This window comes from Meleagris gallopavo, chromosome 2, assembly GCF_905368555.1.
Source record: "Meleagris gallopavo chromosome 2, MGAL_WU_HG_1.1, whole genome shotgun sequence".
Classification (NCBI taxonomy): Eukaryota; Metazoa; Chordata; class Aves; order Galliformes; family Phasianidae; genus Meleagris; species Meleagris gallopavo.
The window spans coordinates 40,560,925-40,579,231 of NC_139405.1; positions in this window are offsets into that span (position 1 = coordinate 40,560,925).

Genomic DNA, 18,307 nt, shown 5'->3' on the forward strand with positions numbered 1-18,307 from the left:
GAGTTTCCAGTGTGTCCTGATCTTTGGAAAGGGGGTAAGCTGTTCCTTCTTTATTACTGAGTTGTGAGCTTTTGCGAGAGATCCAAAACTTGTTAAAAATAACTGTATGTACTACCTCCTATTGTTGCAGTTACAATGTAGCATCTGCCCTTGAATTTCAATATTTTTGGGTAGAGGAGCAGAGTTTTCCTATATGATTAATGCTTTGTGGGGAGAAGGAGGGAGAGTTTCCAGCTGAGTGTCTTTGAATTCTTTATTTAAAACAGAATTCAACAGCAGTTTGGCCTTGCTTTTAAATTGAAAGGGCAGAAGATATGGGGATAGCCAGCGATATTCTGAAGAGGATCCTGTTAAAATCTGTTCAGGGTTAAATGATTTGCAAAATATCAGGTACTATCTGTTTTCTTGTGTGGAATGAAGATGGAATATTTTCTGAGTAGATACAGTATTTGGACTTGTAGTAGACGATAGAGCTTAGAAAAAGTCAGGAGGGGAGTGGGGTGACATGGAAAATAGCTTGCAGAAACAAGAAGAAATTGAGAAACTGTGTGCGAGGCAAAACAGTGTGGTTTTACCCTCTGGGTATATGTTGGTTGTTTATTTGTGGGTAATATTGAATAACAGTGATGCTGTTAAATGCCTTAAGGAAAAGAGCATGCCCTGGATTTCATGTTGGTTCTTCATGGTTAGGAGACACAGGCAAGCATGTATTCCTGCTCCTGTAACTTTTGATTATGTTTGCTTCTTCATGCAATAATAATAGGGAAAGCCAGGCAGCAAGGGGCAGGTTGCAGATAAAGCCTGTACTGACAAGGCGGGTCTAAGGTCAAGGAACTAGCAATGAACAAGACCCTACATACTGTTCTTGTAACAACCTGCTCCAGTGGAAGTGATCTGCTGATGCCATTGCTGAAAAGCACCACCCTGCAGTCTCCAGCAAGCATTGATGTATGTCAGTGGGTGCTGTTTTTTTTTTTCCCCACGTGGAAAAATTCAATGACAACTTTGCTTTTCATGTACTTCCACGTCAGATGTCATTTTGTCAGACTGACCCTCTGCTGCCAACCATTTATATTATGTTGCTGTGTGAGATAGGATGTTGGTGGGAAGGTTCAACCCCTGTTGACATACTACCAACATCAGACGGGATAAAGAAAGTAATTAACTTGCAAATAAGTGAGAATCATAGCAGTAGTTTGAGCAAGATAAAACAAAAACAGGGCGCACGGGCTGAAAAGCGGAGCCCCTGGCCAAGCGCGGCGGGCTGAAAAGCGGAGCCCCTGGCCAAGCGCGGCGGGCTGAAAAGCGGAGCCCCTGGCCAAGCGCGGCGGGCTGAAAAGCGGAGCCCCTGGCCAAGCGCGGAGGGCTGAAAAGCGGAGCCCCTGGCCAAGCGCGGAGGGCTGAAAAGCGGAGCCCCTGGCCAAGCGCGGAGGGCTGAAAAGCGGAGCCCCTGGCCAAGCGCGGAGGGCTGAAAAGCGGAGCCCCTGGCCAAGCGCGGCGGGCTGAAAAGCGGAGCCCCTGGCCAAGCGCGGCGGGCTGAAAAGCGGAGCCCCTGGCCAAGCGCGGAGGGCTGAAAAGCGGAGCCCCTGGCCAAGCGCGGAGGGCTGAAAAGCGGAGCCCCTGGCCAAGCGCGGCGGGCTGAAAAGCGGAGCCCCTGGCCAAGCGCGGCGGGCTGAAAAGCGGAGCCCCTGGCCAAGCGCGGCGGGCTGAAAAGCGGAGCCCCTGGCCAAGCGCTAATATTAAGTTGCTGTGTGAGAATGGATGTTGGTGGGAAGGTTTGACCCCTGCTGCCATACTACCAACATCAGACTCTGATGTTGTGGCCAGCAGAAGAAGTTGGAGCCAGTGCTTTCAGAGTAGTCATCGTAGAAAGCTATGATAGAGAACAAGAGTGTGGTGAAATCAACACCTGGTTAGAAGATAGAGGTTACAGGAATAGAGGAAGCAAGTTACTGTGCACTGCCACCATATTGTTTTAGATATATTACGGAGGATCATGAGATGAGATGTAGATTTTGAGCATTTATATCCCTAGAGTGACCCCAGGAGAGATAGGACAAGTAGGGTTGCACTGTCAGGAGGAGGGGAAGAGCAAGACCAAGAAAAAAGGTGCTTGCTTTGAGGTCTTAAATCTCTTCACTATATCTTAAAGTAATCCAACTTTAGATGTATTCTACAAAATGATATTGATTACATCATATTGATGTTAGCATTTCCGTCTAGTATAATACTCATAGAATACCTAAAGGCAGTGGGAATTATACTCACCTTTCTTCTGTAATTCCTTTCTTTACTCATATCCAGTTAACTTTTTAAAGTTGTGTTGATTTTACCCTTGTAAGCAATTAAGAGAGAAAGCTTGTTTTACGGTATCTATGACCTGAATGAGGGAATTGAGCATACCCAAGGTAAGGGTGGTAGATGACACCAACTTGATGGGATAAAGGAAGTAATTAACTTGCAAATAAGTGAGAATCATAGCAGTAGTATGAGCAAGATAAAACAAACACAGGGCGCATGGGCTGAAAGCGGAGCCCCTGGCCAAGCGCGGCGGGCTGAAAGCGGAGCCCCTGGCCAAGCGCGGCGGGCTGAAAAGCGGAGCCCCTGGCCAAGCGCGGCGGGCTGAAAAGCGGAGCCCCTGGCCAAGCGCGGCGGGCTGAAAAGCGGAGCCCCTGGCCAAGCGCGGAGGGCTGAAAAGCGGAGCCCCTGGCCAAGCGCGGAGGGCTGAAAAGCGGAGCCCCTGGCCAAGCGCGGAGGGCTGAAAAGCGGAGCCCCTGGCCAAGCGCGGAGGGCTGAAAAGCGGAGCCCCTGGCCAAGCGCGGAGGGCTGAAAAGCGGAGCCCCTGGCCAAGCGCGGAGGGCTGAAAAGCGGAGCCCCTGGCCAAGCGCGGAGGGCTGAAAAGCGGAGCCCCTGGCCAAGCGCGGAGGGCTGAAAAGCGGAGCCCCTGGCCAAGCGCGGAGGGCTGAAAAGCGGAGCCCCTGGCCAAGCGCGGAGGGCTGAAAAGCGGAGCCCCTGGCCAAGCGCGGAGGGCTGAAAAGCGGAGCCCCTGGCCAAGCGCGGAGGGCTGAAAAGCGGAGCCCCTGGCCAAGCGCGGAGGGCTGAAAAGCGGAGCCCCTGGCCAAGCGCGGAGGGCTGAAAAGCGGAGCCCCTGGCCAAGCGCGGAGGGCTGAAAAGCGGAGCCCCTGGCCAAGCGCGGAGGGCTGAAAAGCGGAGCCCCTGGCCAAGCGCGGAGGGCTGAAAAGCGGAGCCCCTGGCCAAGCGCGGAGGGCTGAAAAGCGGAGCCCCTGGCCAAGCGCGGAGGGCTGAAAAGCGGAGCCCCTGGCCAAGCGCGGAGGGCTGAAAAGCGGAGCCCCTGGCCAAGCGCGGAGGGCTGAAAAGCGGAGCCCCTGGCCAAGCGCGGAGGGCTGAAAAGCGGAGCCCCTGGCCAAGCGCGGAGGGCTGAAAAGCGGAGCCCCTGGCCAAGCGCGGAGGGCTGAAAAGCGGAGCCCCTGGCCAAGCGCGGAGGGCTGAAAAGCGGAGCCCCTGGCCAAGCGCGGAGGGCTGAAAAGCGGAGCCCCTGGCCAAGCGCGGAGGGCTGAAAAGCGGAGCCCCTGGCCAAGCGCGGCGGGCTGAAAAGCGGAGCCCCTGGCCAAGCGCGGCGGGCTGAAAAGCGGAGCCCCTGGCCAAGCGCGGCGGGCTGAAAAGCGGAGCCCCTGGCCAAGCGCGGCGGGCTGAAAAGCGGAGCCCCTAATCGTTTTAGTAAGGTTTTTGTTTGCATCCACTAGAATTGATAGGATGGTGTCTGGTTTCTTAAAAACCTTTAGGGGAATTATTGTTGCCTTAAAAATTTATACAAGTTCATAATTTGTTTCCCCTGATGTGTCTGATTATGAAGGAGCCTCTGTCTTCTCATCAGGCTCACCTGCTGTACCATCAGTTCTTTCATTATTTCCACTGCATGGGATCTTTGCTGTTTTCTCTTCCAAAGGTCCTGACATCTTTCTTGTTCCTGGCCTAATGGATCTGAAGGAAGAATCGAGTCTTTTTCTCCTTGATCTGTATGATATGTGGGTGTTTAGGGTGGCTGGGAAAGTTGGTGACATGTATATGTTGAGGGATTTCCCTTTCATTGTGGTCCCAGAACAAGAGCCACTGTGGGAGGCTTTGTTGTGTAACGTCCTGTGAGACATAGTGTTGGAATCCAAATGGAGGGTGTTGACACAGATTTAGGCAACTGAAAACTTGTTGCAGCCACGGCGAAACCTGCTTTTGGCTGTAAATGTGTATGTCTTAATGGGGAGGGAGGTTTCTCCACCCCAGCTCTACGGGTGCTAATTGCTGTAGAGGGATTACAGCAAATTAAGCTTTTGGCTATGCGTGCTCTCTGAGCTGTACCTGAGGATGGAAAGCCAAGGCAGTCCTTTGTTAGTATTAAGCAACATTCCCAAGAACCATATATGTCATTTCTGGATAGTCTTAAGAACTCGTTGGAAAAACAGGTTGATAATAAGCAGGAGAGAGCTCTTGTGTTTCAACAGCTAGTGATTGAAAATGCGGACGCTGACTTCGAAAAGGTGCTGCTTGCTCTGAAGAATCCCACTACTAAGGAATTGGCTCAACACAAGGTGCTGGAGTGGAAGCTATTGGAGCTCAGCAGCTGGAATCAAGGTTTGCAGACTCTGAGCTTATGGCCCATTCACCGCTGCAAGAAAAGGAACATCAAACCTCCAGGCTTGGTGACTGTCAGCACATGGGACCTGGAGCTGCAAAAGCTGCTGCTGGGACATATGCTGGTGTTTAGAGTTGCGCTCACTCCAGCTATTGGCATTGTTGCAGTGTATTTTTCTGAACCTTTTAGCTGTTGTAACAGTTGTTCAGTGCTCCACGAAATAGGCCAAACTATGTTGAAAGTATGTTCGAAAGTTGTGCTATGTATGAATTCTAAAATGGAAAACAATATTTGCTGTAAAATGATGTGTGTTCCTGTGCAGTAGATTGTCAATGTAGGAAGCTTTCTCATATTTGGTTGTATAATCCAACTTGACTGGCTGATGTCTTACCTACATTTACCTGACTTTCGTAACTCTGGTTCTGAATATGTAATTTCAGTTATGTAAATAATAATAATAGCTTTCCCTATTTAAAAACAAAACACAAAAAACAACAAGGGTGAGTGCAGGTATGACCCCTCAGGAAAGAGTAGCTAAAGCATGCTACGTTCTTAATTTTTTAAATCGTTGGACAACGATAAGGTGGGGCTGAGGCTATGCTTGCTTGTGTCTTAATAGGGATAAGTCTGAGATGGATACCAGCACGATGGGTCTGGTCATCTATCTCATCATTTGTTGTAACATCATCACAGCACTTTCATCAGTGGTTTGGACTTTCATCGACAAGACACACTTTGTTAGCTGTCTCACCAAGGAATCATAAAAATTGGAGTCGTTGGGATAGGTTAATATGGACTATTGTTTGTACTCTAAAGAACCCATTGTTGTTCTTCTTTTTCTACTAAGAAGAGAAATGGAAAATGTGGGATAAAGAAAGTCATTGTCTTGCTAATGAGTAAAAAAGCTTAGCAGTAACTTGAGGCAGATGTAACACTACAAGGCACCTGGCACCCACATGTAACCAATTGTTGTTGCACAGGTATAAAAGGTTGTAAGCACTTACAATAAAGGTCCTTCATTCTGCACCAGCAAGGGAGTCTGTGCCTCTTTCGCCGCACGTGCAAGGGAGCTCAGAGCTTTCTTGCCACACAACTTAGCATTAAGTGTTGATCTGCCTGTGGGTGGGAAGGCTCATGGAGGGATCTTGACTGGCTGGATAGCTGGGGTGAGGCCAACGGGATGAAGTTCAACAAGACCAAGTACAGGTCTGCACTTTGGCTACAGCAACCCTAGGCGATGCTACAGGCTTGGGGCTCGGGCTAGAAGACTCTTTCTCCAGAAGAGTGTTTAGGCTGCCCGGAGAGGTGGTGGGGCTGCTGTCCTTGGAGGTATTCTAGAAACATTTAGATGTTGTACTGAGGGACATGGTTCAGTGGGAAATATTGGTGATAGGTGAATTGTTGGACTGGATGATCTTGGAGGTCTTCTCCAACTTCTGTAATTCTATGATTCCCTGAAATACTTAGAGGTTTAACAAATTAATTTTATTCAAGGACAGTAAAATGATACTCTGTCAGATACTTTTTTTCATCTTATTGTCTAAGTTGAACTTTTTACCAGTATATTCCTATGACCACTTAAGGCAGGTTCTGCTCTTTGTGATTGGAATTCTATACTTCAGTAAAGTACCAGTAATTACTCTTAATTTTTGTGAGCACGTGTGCTGCTGAGAGTGGACTCTCTCAGACATTTTAATAACTGTCAAAAGATAATAGTATACTTCTAACAAACACACATTTTTGTGATGTTTAACTGAAGGCCTTTCTTATATATATTTTCATGAAATTCAAATGTCTCTGAAAAGACCAAAGATGATGTAAATGCTGCCCCATCATTGAGCAGAATTACAGCAGCAACAACAACAACACTGATTTAACACAAAGTGAAATGTGTTCCAATTCTGGTTTGTTTAAAAGCATATGGATTAATTTTATGCTTTGGCCAAAGTTAAATGAGCCACAGTAAAGTATTTGTTTTAGTTAACACCCACAAATTAACTCACATCATCATTAGGTTGAAACTGTCATCCAGTCACAGAAGAAAAATCTTGAGAAGTGTTATTGCCAAAGCTAAGCCCCCTATCCCGATGCAGCTACTTCTAAATGTTTGCAGTGTTCCTGGAAACCCAGATTCCACAGCATCCTCAGGTAGGAAACTCACCTGGCCCAATTTAAGACTATTAGTCTCTGTCTTAATCCATTAGGCACAGGGGGTAACTTATCTTCTCTTAGAAGCAGCCTTCTGTGTATTTGCAGATTGTTCCCATGTCTCCCCTCAGGTTTCTCTTTTCTAGTCTAAACAAAACCAGATCTTTCAGTGTGTACTCATAGGTTATGCTTTCTAGACTTACGTATGTTTTTGATCTTTTCTGTACTTTTTCCTGTTCTCTGGTGTTCTTTGTGGAAGCACAGCACTCCCTGAAGGTTACATCATTACAGGTCAAGTCACTGCTGTGATGTCTGAAGGCTTGACTTGGCTAATCTTAAATATATCACTTGTAATTAGACATTCTGCTGTAGTGTTTTTTGTTTACAGCTATACAGCATTACTGACCTCTGTTCACCCCAAAGGTTTGCTGGAGCTCCAGTGCCTTTAAAAGGAGTTACAAGCAAGATAGTTGTTGCCCCTCTCAAATGTGTGCAGCAGAGCCTTCTTCCTAATGGCGAAACTTGTCACTTTTTGAAGTTCACTTCTCTCATGTAATTTCAGCTCATTTTCCCAACTGGTCAAGATCTGACTGAATTCAGATCCTGGGCCTCCAGCCCTTCCTAAGGTATTACTGTCTGTAAACTTAATAAGTAAAGATTCTGGAGGGTGGAAGAAGTCAGTTGCCTGCTGACTTGGCTCTTAGGTTATATATTCACTGCCAGAGGTGGTGTTCTTATTTTACTTAGTTCAGATGGGGACTAGGGGAGAGAATATTCAGTGATATAGTTAGCTGAAATTACTACTTTATTCTGTCTTTCCAGTGAAAACAGAGTAGTTCAGCTTCTGCTAATGCTGTTAAAATCAATATCATGTGGGCGTTATCAGTACTTTCCTATCTGGCAGTGCAAAGTCATGTTCCTTTGCTCATCAGAACTTTTTTTTTGCATTATTCTCCTGTTGTAATAAATACTTGATCATGCACTTATATTCAAATGTTTCTTATCTGAGGACTGGACTCTGACACAATTTGTTGGCCTTGAATCTAACTACTTTGATAGATTCAAGGAGTTCTTAAATGAGAAAAGCAAGTACAAGTCCTTGAACCAGGCACTGTAGCAACAATGATGTCACATTTGTTTTACATCTATCCCTACAAGTGTGTCAAAAGAACTATTTCTCACTTGCACTGGTAAAAATGAGATGTGACTTTGAAGAGAACTCTTTGTGTTATGTTCACATCAAATGCAAATACTCTGAATCAACGGAGTCATAGTGCAACATCTATTGGAAAGGGACAGAAAAAAATGTATTGATGTTATCTTGAAGAATAAAGCAACTTCTGAATATTTATGCAGCTTTCATGTGATGTCTACAGTGTTCCACTGCAGGATTGGCCATACTAGGAGAGTGACTGGAGGCTCCCAGCTGCTGTTTCTCTCATTAGCGGTGTCATATACAGGGAACTTCCATGTTATTGCACAACACTTCTCTGAGCAGTTGAATTAACAGAAGAAAGGAATTATACAACTTAAGGGTGGAGCAAAAATGCAGACTATCCGGAGTCAGCATTTTCTCCATTGCAACAGGATCTCGATGTGGCACTTAATTTTTATCCTTTACTTTTATTGTTAACCTGATTTTGCTGTGTTCTGAAGTTAAAAGAAGACAGGATTTCAAAATTCTGAGACTTGTTAATCTTAACACCTTCTTAATCCAACATACTTTCTAATCTCTACATAAAAGAAGAGTTCTAATTGTCTACAAGCATTATCTAAAGTCTTCATGCAAGATGTGAATAGTAAGGCTGCCATCTCTTACAGGGAGCAAGCTCACAGGTCGCTAAGTCTGTACTGGCTGTTCTACTGCTTTGAACATCAGTGAGAGAATAAGAAAGAAATGGCAGGTGTAGCTTAAATACAGGCCCAAATTCAGACTGACTGAAAAGCTGGTCAGGTATTCCCACTTGTTTGCAAAGCCTGCAACAGCAAACTCATCTTGGAGCTGACTTGCAGTGTGAGCTGTGAAAAATAACAGCACATAGTAAGGTAGTTGCTTTTCTGCTTCCATGCTATTACTCAGAGTCCTGCCAAAATGCTTGGATTAAGTGCTTTCTGCTTTCCCAGGATAGCACCTGCCCCTAAACTTGCTGTTTAAGCTCTCATTTTGAAAGAAAGAAATGCCTGCATATAGTATACTCTCCCACAATACCCAAAGGCATCTCATTTTACCAATTTGTAGGCTGGTCTCATAGGCAGCTACCAATCACTGTGCAGAAACTGTTGCCTCATATCTGTGTGCACCAATGAGCTGACCAAAAAGCTATGCCTCAGGGGAGGATGCTGGTTTCAGGTGGTAATGGCTCCAGAAAGAATGAGACCAGAGGCTGAATGCGTTCCTGGCGCAACTCCATACCCTTAGCTAGGGTTACACCAGGGGATCTTGGACTAATGAATATAAAATGCTCTCCACCATTGTAGATAAAAAAGACATTTCAAGGGGAGGGAGTAGAAGCTGAGCAAATGAATGAAATGCCTTCTTCCATATGTGATTCTGGGCTGTGAGGTAATGTTGGAAAAAATTTTTATTTTACTCTAATTGAAACTACTGTGATCAGTGGTCTGACATGGTTATGTGCTTTCTTTTACCCTTTCTGTCTCTCTTCTTCCACACATGAAATCATAATATCTCTGTCAAATGAAGCACAATATGGGCAATTTAGTTAATGCAGATTATCTTCTGTCTTAACACAGGAGTATGATTTTTTTTTCTTACTCATCCCAAGCCTTTTACATCCACTGCAGCTTTTTGATTTCATGATAGTAAATCACATTGACACTGCTTAAGAAAATAAAGTTGTATAGTGATGGCTGAGAAAATCAAGGCAAATCATTCAGAAGTCACACTGCTATATTTTCATTCTTTTGCATTTTTACTCTTACAATCTCTAGATTGCCAGTTGGTGCTTCAGTACAAATAATTTTAGTTAATATTTCTCTTTTCAGCAAATTCTGAAATAATCCATGTTCTGAGGACAGTTGGAATAACCTAAGATACAGATTAAAATAAATATTAAAATAATGATGCAGAAACAAATATTGTTTGGGTGGAGGAGACTGGAGATTTAAAGCATTTTTCTTCCAAGTGTGGACACTCACTGAGTACGATGTTGTTGCACACCCTTTATATATATCACAGTTTATGCACACCATCGTTATGCTACGTAGTCCTCTTGCACACAGACTGGAAAAAAAACTTCAAAATTAATAAATGACAATTGGAACTAACACCCAGCAACATCTCTATGCACTTTGTATTTATTCTATGTGGTTAATACATTTTTTTTTTATAGGTGTCTTCTGAAGTAATGTAATTAAGAAGGGAAATAGCTTTGTCCCATAGGGAAACCTGTAAGAAGGGTGAGGTTTCCTCTTGTAATGCTTTTTCCAAATTCCTTTACAGTAAAGTTGCCAAATTATATGATAGATACAAGAGTTTCAAGTCTGAACCTTTTCTAAGATTCTCTAGGAGCATGAAGTCCCTGTACTTTCTTCTAAATGGAGAAGAGGAAAGGATGCCCTATAATGAGGCTGGTAAAATGATTCATTATAAATATTTTGGTCTAATTGGCTTTTCTGAGGTCATATATGATAACAAAACTACAGCCGAAGCAGAAGAGATTTTTTGCTTCAGACTTGTAAGTCCCTAACATCAGACAACTAACTGAGGACTTACCCATAAAAGTAACATTCTGAATGACAGACATGAAATGTTTCTATAAAAAGGATAATAAAATAAAATGAGTTGCTGCAGCTACTTCCTCTCCCCTTCGCTAATATTCAGTTGGAAAAACTTCCTAATATAAATCTGCATTCTAAAGTAATGAAAAAGAAGTAAAGAAAAAGACATTCTGAACTTTCCTTGGTCCCTTAACCTTTTCTCTAAATGCTTGTCCTTCTCTGCTTTTGCAATTTGCTGTTCATTGCAAAAAGGACTTTTTGAACAAGAAACAGTAGTTGAAATGAAATGCCTGAACTTCCAGAAGTCATCCTTGGCTTTTTTTTTAAAGGGATAAAGCTTTGCAGTAATTCAGAGTTGCAGTCGCTTTTAGCTCTGCTCCCTTTACTCTCTCTTTGAATGTTTCAAGGGGAGTGAGAATGTGTATTTGGTTTGTATCTGAAATGGAATTAGTGAATAGCTCCATTCAGCACTGCTGGGGAAAATGAAAATATCTTCCTCAGAAATGTTTCTGTATTGTAAAAAAGGGCTTTGTTTTGAACCAGGACAAAATGTCAAAAGGCAGGTTTAAAGGTTTGTTTCCCAGTGTGGGATTTCCAGGAAATTCTGCTTCAAAAGACATAAAATCAAATGCTCTTGTTTCCTGTCTGCTTCTGGTTTGCAGGCAGACAGACTACTCACCTTCTCATCATCTTGCTTTTCAAGTTAGCACGGAGTGTGGGAAGATGGTTTGTTGAGAAGTCAGGGAACAGGACCTCCAAAAGTCTCAGATGAGGCCTAGGAGTCAGTGAGTGGTTATTCTGGTTCCCAAGCAGTGCAGGAAACATTTGAATGTGGGAATCTGAGAATCTAAATTGCTGGATGAGCAAGGAGTGAGACATTGAGTCCACTGTGCAGCTTTCAGATTGGCCAATGGAATAAGGGGGAAAAAAACTTGGGAAACTGGTGAGATAGTTAGCCAGAAAACCAAGAACCTCCAGATCCATGGCATCTCCCTGGGAATCCTAAACAAAAGTGGAGAAGTCTTAAAACCCTAGTCCAAAATGTACAGAGCAACGAGGAGTCCAAACATAGATGAGTTGAATTAACAAGTAAGCAGCCAGTTTTCCACAGTGCAAGACTGATTCTGTGGACTTTTCATAAAGAAATCCATCAGAAAACTGTGTTGGACACAGACACAGACATACACACACACAAAACAAACAAACAAACAAAAAAACAACCACCCAGATCTTGTTGCCTTTCCTGAATCAATAAATTCAGGAATTGTAAGGGACTTCAAAACTAAAGTGTATATCTTTGATAAGCCCACCACTCTGCCTCTTCACAACAAAATCCCTGCTGGTCCATATACTACTTGAGTAAGTAATTTGCCTTCCTTTCCATTAGCATTTTCATAGACAGCCAGAAAAAATGAACTTCCAGTCTGGGAATAGCCTACAATCACCTGCTCATTTTCATTTTGTATTTAGCAGGAGGAAAAAGAAATGAGAGGGAAGTTAAGTTTTAACATTTAGTTATTTGAGTTTGATTGTCTTGGTGGCATTTGTATGCTGCAAGGCTGAAAAGCCTATTTAGTTAGCAGCTAATAATCCAATCAAGGAGTGATTTATTCATAGCTTTGGCTATGCCAGAGAGTACAAAATGAGAAATTAGTTCACAACCTTCTAGTCTTCTTTCACTTGCTTCCTTTCTAGAACTAGAGAACCTTAAAAAATCAAGTAAGGAGTAAAGTATTCACTATTACTTTGTTAGGAAAAAATCAGTGTCTACTAACATGGCTAATAAATCCAATTTGGAATATGAAATACTAGGCCTGAAGATAACATTTTGAGTTTCCTAGTGCATAACTTTTCCATTTCTAATGTTGTCCACAGAATGTACATATAAATATGGAGTTCTCAATTATTTTCAAGCAAGCAACACTGAAAGTACAGATACCCCTATAATATGAATTTTGATAGTGTGCAAATGCAGAGGTAAAAAGAGTTAAAATTCTTGGGTCTCTTGAACTCACTGTGATCCCCCTGCTACTGAAACCTTGCCACTTAATCCCAATAACGCTGTGCAGCAGACACCTCGCACGCTTTGTGGTGGTCTTGGTGAAAAATATAGCCATATTTATAACTCTGCTACATGAAATTCAGCACAGATACATTCAGTTGCTGCAAGGTTCAGCGCTCCTGTGATATAAATGTTGTGAAAAATTAGAATGGAACAAAATATATACATGGATTAGAATAGCACCAGAACGCTGTGATTCTCCTTTCTCCCTCCAACTTCCAATCCTCTCTCATTCATCCTATACGTTGTCTGAGGTCCAGACAGCAAAATTGTTCAAAGATTTTGACTGTACTTTAATAAAGAAGACCAGTCATACTGACTAGTCAGACTGGCTGACTACACTATGCCTGAATTATAAAGGCATCATGCTGCACAGCAGTCAAAGCTGGTGTGTCACATGAAATGTGCTCTGAAGTAATGACAAAATACAACTGATCAGCACACTGACCAGAGTTGCTATCTGCACTGTTCTCGTGTTTGCTCCTTGCTGGAACAATGGGGTTCTTGTCTCTTTGCATGGGAGAATACATTTCTTTTTTTGAGATTGTTTTCAAAAGCTCTTGTTAAAAGACTCTTCTAATTTTTTTTTATTGCATTCTTTTTGAAGATTTAAGTATGAAACGACAAAAAAGCAATGCATGCATAAAGTAATGTCACCTCCAGTTCCAAAAGTGAAGGTTAATAATGAAGTTCACTTAACACATGAGAAATGGTACAGATTAGTTTAGCTCCTTGGCTTGAAATGTAGGCTCCATGGTGCTTGCTATGCAAACAATGCTCAGTTGATCCATCAAAAAAAAAAAAGTCATGGCTTTATATAATAGCTACGATTAAATGCTTATTCTCCATGATCACATAACATATGGCTTTGTGTTAGAACATACACAGTCCCAAAAGACATTATGTGAACATAAAAGATTGTTGACTCATGAGTCTCCCGTTTACGTTCTCTGGCAACCTCTCTACAAGAACAGAGATGCACATACGCAAATATAAGGATCCTAATGGGATTTTTTTTCCTTCAGCTTAATGCGTTACTGACAGAAGAGTTTTGCATCTTTATTAGAAAAAAATATACAGAACTCGACTGGTGACGAACTCCAGATTGCATCCATAACCTAACATTATAGCCAGGAATAACCAGGAGAACCTGGATTAAATCACAGTATCTTCCTATGTTGAAGCACCTTTGGAAATGTTTTCTCTTTTCCATTCTGTTTTGCATAATGTTTTTCTCCTGATTTGTTGTTATTCCTTTGTGAGATAATAGATTAAGGATATGGCAAGAATCACTTTGTTCAGTTTGTGCAAAACAAAGGAAATAATGCTGGTGCTTCAGCCATAGGCTCTTCTATTCTGCATCCCTTTTCCATCACAGCTACTTCCTGAAGGATTTCTTTATCCTCCTTTGTGAGGACTCCTCTCTTTTCTTGCCAACTTCCCTCCATCTTTTGCCTTTTATTTCTGTGAATTTCTGTTAGCTTTCCTTGGCCACTAATTTTTTTAGATAGTGGTTGATTGTGGCAGAGATCTCCAGAAGTTTTCTTTGTCAGCTCTATGCCATGGCAGTTCTTTACAGATCTGGAGCAGGATGAGTGTTGTCTACTGCTTTCAATCAAAATAGAGGTGCTTGGAGGCAAGAGCAACATTGTTGGTACAGGGGTCCAGGCAGGTTTGTTAGGCAGGGATTGGATTGTTGTCAGGGATTGGCAGGAGGCGAAGAGTAGGGATCTCTCCAGGATGGAAATGACAACAGGAGGATACGATAAACTTGCTACTAGAGAGCACAGAAAGCTACTGAAATTGCTAGCCAGAAGGGAGAAACATATCAAACCTTCTTCTCAAAGGTTAGAGTAACTGCCTGCACGGTGGCAGAAGAGTCCTGGTGGAGGAGTATTAGCTATATGTTTGCATATATAGATAGATAGATAGTATGAAAGTGATAAACTGAATCACCTGCCATTGCTTCTGTCTACTGTTTGAATGAAAAATTAAACTTCTGTGAATTTCATATCTTCCAGTATATGAATGGTGAATGCTTGTACCTGTTAGAAGTCATCCTTTCTGATTCACAGATGGGTTTTAGCAGGAATAATTAAGTTATAAATGAAGATCAGATTCTTTGGTAGCCTGTTGCTGACAAACAAGGAAGAGTTGGAAGAGCTACATAATAAAAAAAAGTTCACGGAAGTATTTTTGTAATACTTAACAGTTAGTGATTATGGTATCATCGTTTACAAATCATGCTCTTAGAGTATACTATCAGTATCATAATATAATACCAACTATGGTATTAATCTTCCTGTTCTTATACATTTATGTTACCTCTAGAGAATGCCACGTCCTTTACCTGCCTTCGATGTGACAGTTTGCTTCCATCACAGAGGTGTGAATGGAGGCACAGAGCTTTTTCATTTGCATAGCAGAGGCTGGGGAGAATCTGAAAGTTTTGTTTGTCCAGCAATTAAAAATCCAGTACTCCACAACTGCTGATATTGTTCTTCTTGAGACAGATTTAGGCCACATATGAATTCCTTATAAAGCAAATCTTTTATTGTTCCTGCCTCCAATCAACTACAGCTACAAACAGGACTCATTGTGCAGAGATGAGCCTCGCGTGGCTGCAGCTGTTAATAAAACTGAGTAACAGTAAACATCTGAATGTCTAAGAAGTGCTAAAATTGCAAAGACATGCAGGAACATTGCGGTGTGTATTCTGGGATCAGATGTGAATTCAGAGCTCTCAGGTGGACAGAAACAAAGGTCTGGGTTTTGTCCCTGGCAGCCAAAGCAAGGCTGCAGGTGAGGCAGCAGATCAATTTGCCAGAACTTTCCCGTTCACTGGGTAAAGTCTGGAGGTTCTCTTTTCAGTGTGAAATGTTCAAGTGCTGAGACAAAGTCATGCATTAAGTGTAGACATATAATTGGCAGGCCACAGTGACTTGCTGGCCAGGTCAAAGATATATACTAGCCTGCACAGTGATTAGGCTGCTGACAACCTGTGGAAAAAAAGCAGGTTGCACTATGAAGAAGAGGGCTTGCTTTCCAGGTCCTGAGGAGAGGGCTGGAGTTTGCCAAAGCATTCAGAAATCTTAGAAAACAGCCAAAGTGAGACGGACATAAGTTCTTTATCTAAGACATTTTATCTTGTCTGCCAAGATCTTAGCTCCTAAAATAAAGAAACACTGTCTTTGTTCATGCAAGGTATGGTATCTGCAGCCGAAAGCCAAAGGTAACATTGCCTGTCATGCTGCCCAGCTCTGTGTGGCTGCCCAAACATCCTCAGAGCCCAGGTCCTGGCACAGGCCAAGCACCAGTGCTGCGGGTATTCAGCATTACTGAAGGCAGTGATGAGAGTGAAGGTGCCATCCATGTGAGTTTCCAGGTGCTGATTTTGTAGAGAAAAGGGCAATTCTGATCAAGGAATGGAAGAATGGGAAGGGAGCTTAGAGTATGAATCCAGAGGGCACAAGGAGGGCCTGACGTGTCAGTGAAAGCATAGAAAAGCTGGTTTGTAAAGAACAGAATGGTCACATGGAGAAGGGCCTCCACATGACTTACATGACAGATAAATAGGTATTTTTTAGTTTAAAAAAAAAAAAAAAAGTTGTTTTTTGAGAGCAAGTCAGGCTTACATTTGGTTAGTATCACAAACGAAGAAGAACTGTACTTACTGGTTAATTAATATAGAGGCTGACAGTTATGCAAGCCTTTGGCCAAGTCTATATAAGCTATATAAATATGCAAATATACTGAGGTCAACTAATCTTGTGACTGAAAGAAGCTGGCATAAGTTTTCTTTGTAGTTGAATGGGACCATTCCAAGGTCAAATGGAGTTGCTCACAGGAAAAGGTTTCAGGGACCTACTCGGTACATTTCTCCTTTACTGTGGTAATTACCACCCTCAGCAATGTGCCTTGCCAAGGACATTCTGAAATGTGTCACTTTACACTGTGGAGAAACTTCTCCCTGTTATTTGTCACTTTCTGGTCATGATTATTACATCGTCCTTGTCAGTTTCTTCACCACAGTGTTTGAAGTGTTTCCAGATGTGACATCTTTGAAGCTCAGTACCATCACCATCCATACTCTTGCATTCTTATTGAGCAGTTCGTAGTTTCCTCACAGGGATGCAGTGGCTGTTGGTTAGTGAGTTTCTGTTACGTACTTTTGAGATGCTTCCCTTCTCTTTGGAAATCTTCTTACTGTTCTGAGGCATCTTTGCTCAGTTCTTTCTGATGCTGATAGTCAATTGAAAATGAACTCAGCCTTAACAAGGAGGGTTTTGTTTTATGGCTTTTCTTTTGTGGCTGAAGGCAGAGGCTGACATCAATAGCTGAGTGTTATGTAGGGTAGTATATTTCATATATAACAACAACAACAACAAAAACAAATAAAAAATATAGAATTAGAAACCTGAAATATGAATAGTTAATGTCTGAGGTCCTGATCCTCAAAACTGTGTTTCCTATCAGCCTTAGGCTAAATAAGGATTTCAGACCTGGAAAGAATGGATTCTCTTTCCTATAAAGTTGTCAATGAAGCCACTTCAACCAGACAAACTCAAGATCTGCAGTGAGCATGTTACGCACCTTATACAAAAATCAGCTGTGCAAAGATGATGCACATGTACACATGGAAAAAAGCTTCAAAGTTAATAGTGCAAGAAATAAAATTTAACTCTTCCATTCCTTGAAGTGGTAGGTGTACCCTTAATACTATGAAAAACAACAGAGCACACTTTCTGATGGATAAACATCGTTGCACCCTACACAGCTCCTCTATGGGATGAACTGAGTATTGCTGAGCAGGAGGGTAATTTGGAAGCAAGTAGCTTGGGTATCATAAAGTGTTCAAGGCTACTACAAGGCTGTATTCCACTACCAGAAAGAAAAAATCTGGCTGAAAAACATGGTGCAGTGGCAAACGCACGACATCAAGTAAAAATAAAATTTAATTTGTAATTGTAAGATGAGAAATTATTCAGAATATATTTGTATAGTACTTTTGTACCATCAGATGCAGAAAACTTGTGTCTGGAAATCCTAAATCTGAGAATCTTTGGTCTCCTGATACTAATTTTAAATAGGTCTTTGAAAACTGAGGACATCTCAGAGAATTTAAGAGTGCAAATGTTCTGCCAATATTTCATGTGAACACAGCACAGTGCTCTTAAAAATTCTTGACCTGAATTAGTTCCTTGATAAAATAACAGGCAAATTAATACAAATATGAAATGATGGTTAAAGAATGGAGCTTTAAGTCATGACAGCGTGCATAGTACATGGAAAACTGTTAAACAAAAGTTAGATACCTTCTTGATGAGGTTTCTAGCAACTGATATAACGGAACTAAAACATGGAGTGTGTTAAGATTTTTATAAAGCAACTTGTTAGTTTTGAATGCAGTGGCATAGTTAGCACTACACTATAGCAGAACATGTTAAATGGATTTAAGATTGTATGTAAGATGACTATTACAATATGAACAATGAAGTATTGTCTGTATAAAAAAATTATTTCAATTGGTGCTGAAAATGAGCTACTGGAGGGCTGTCAATCTTCAAAATATCCATAATATGAAGCAGGAAAAAAGTGCAATAGTTAAAATCTACTGAGGAGCAAACTTCGCAGCTGGAGAAAACGGTCATAGTTGATGATGAACTTGCAATGTGGTATAGGACACAGCTGGAGAGACCTCGAAGAGTGGT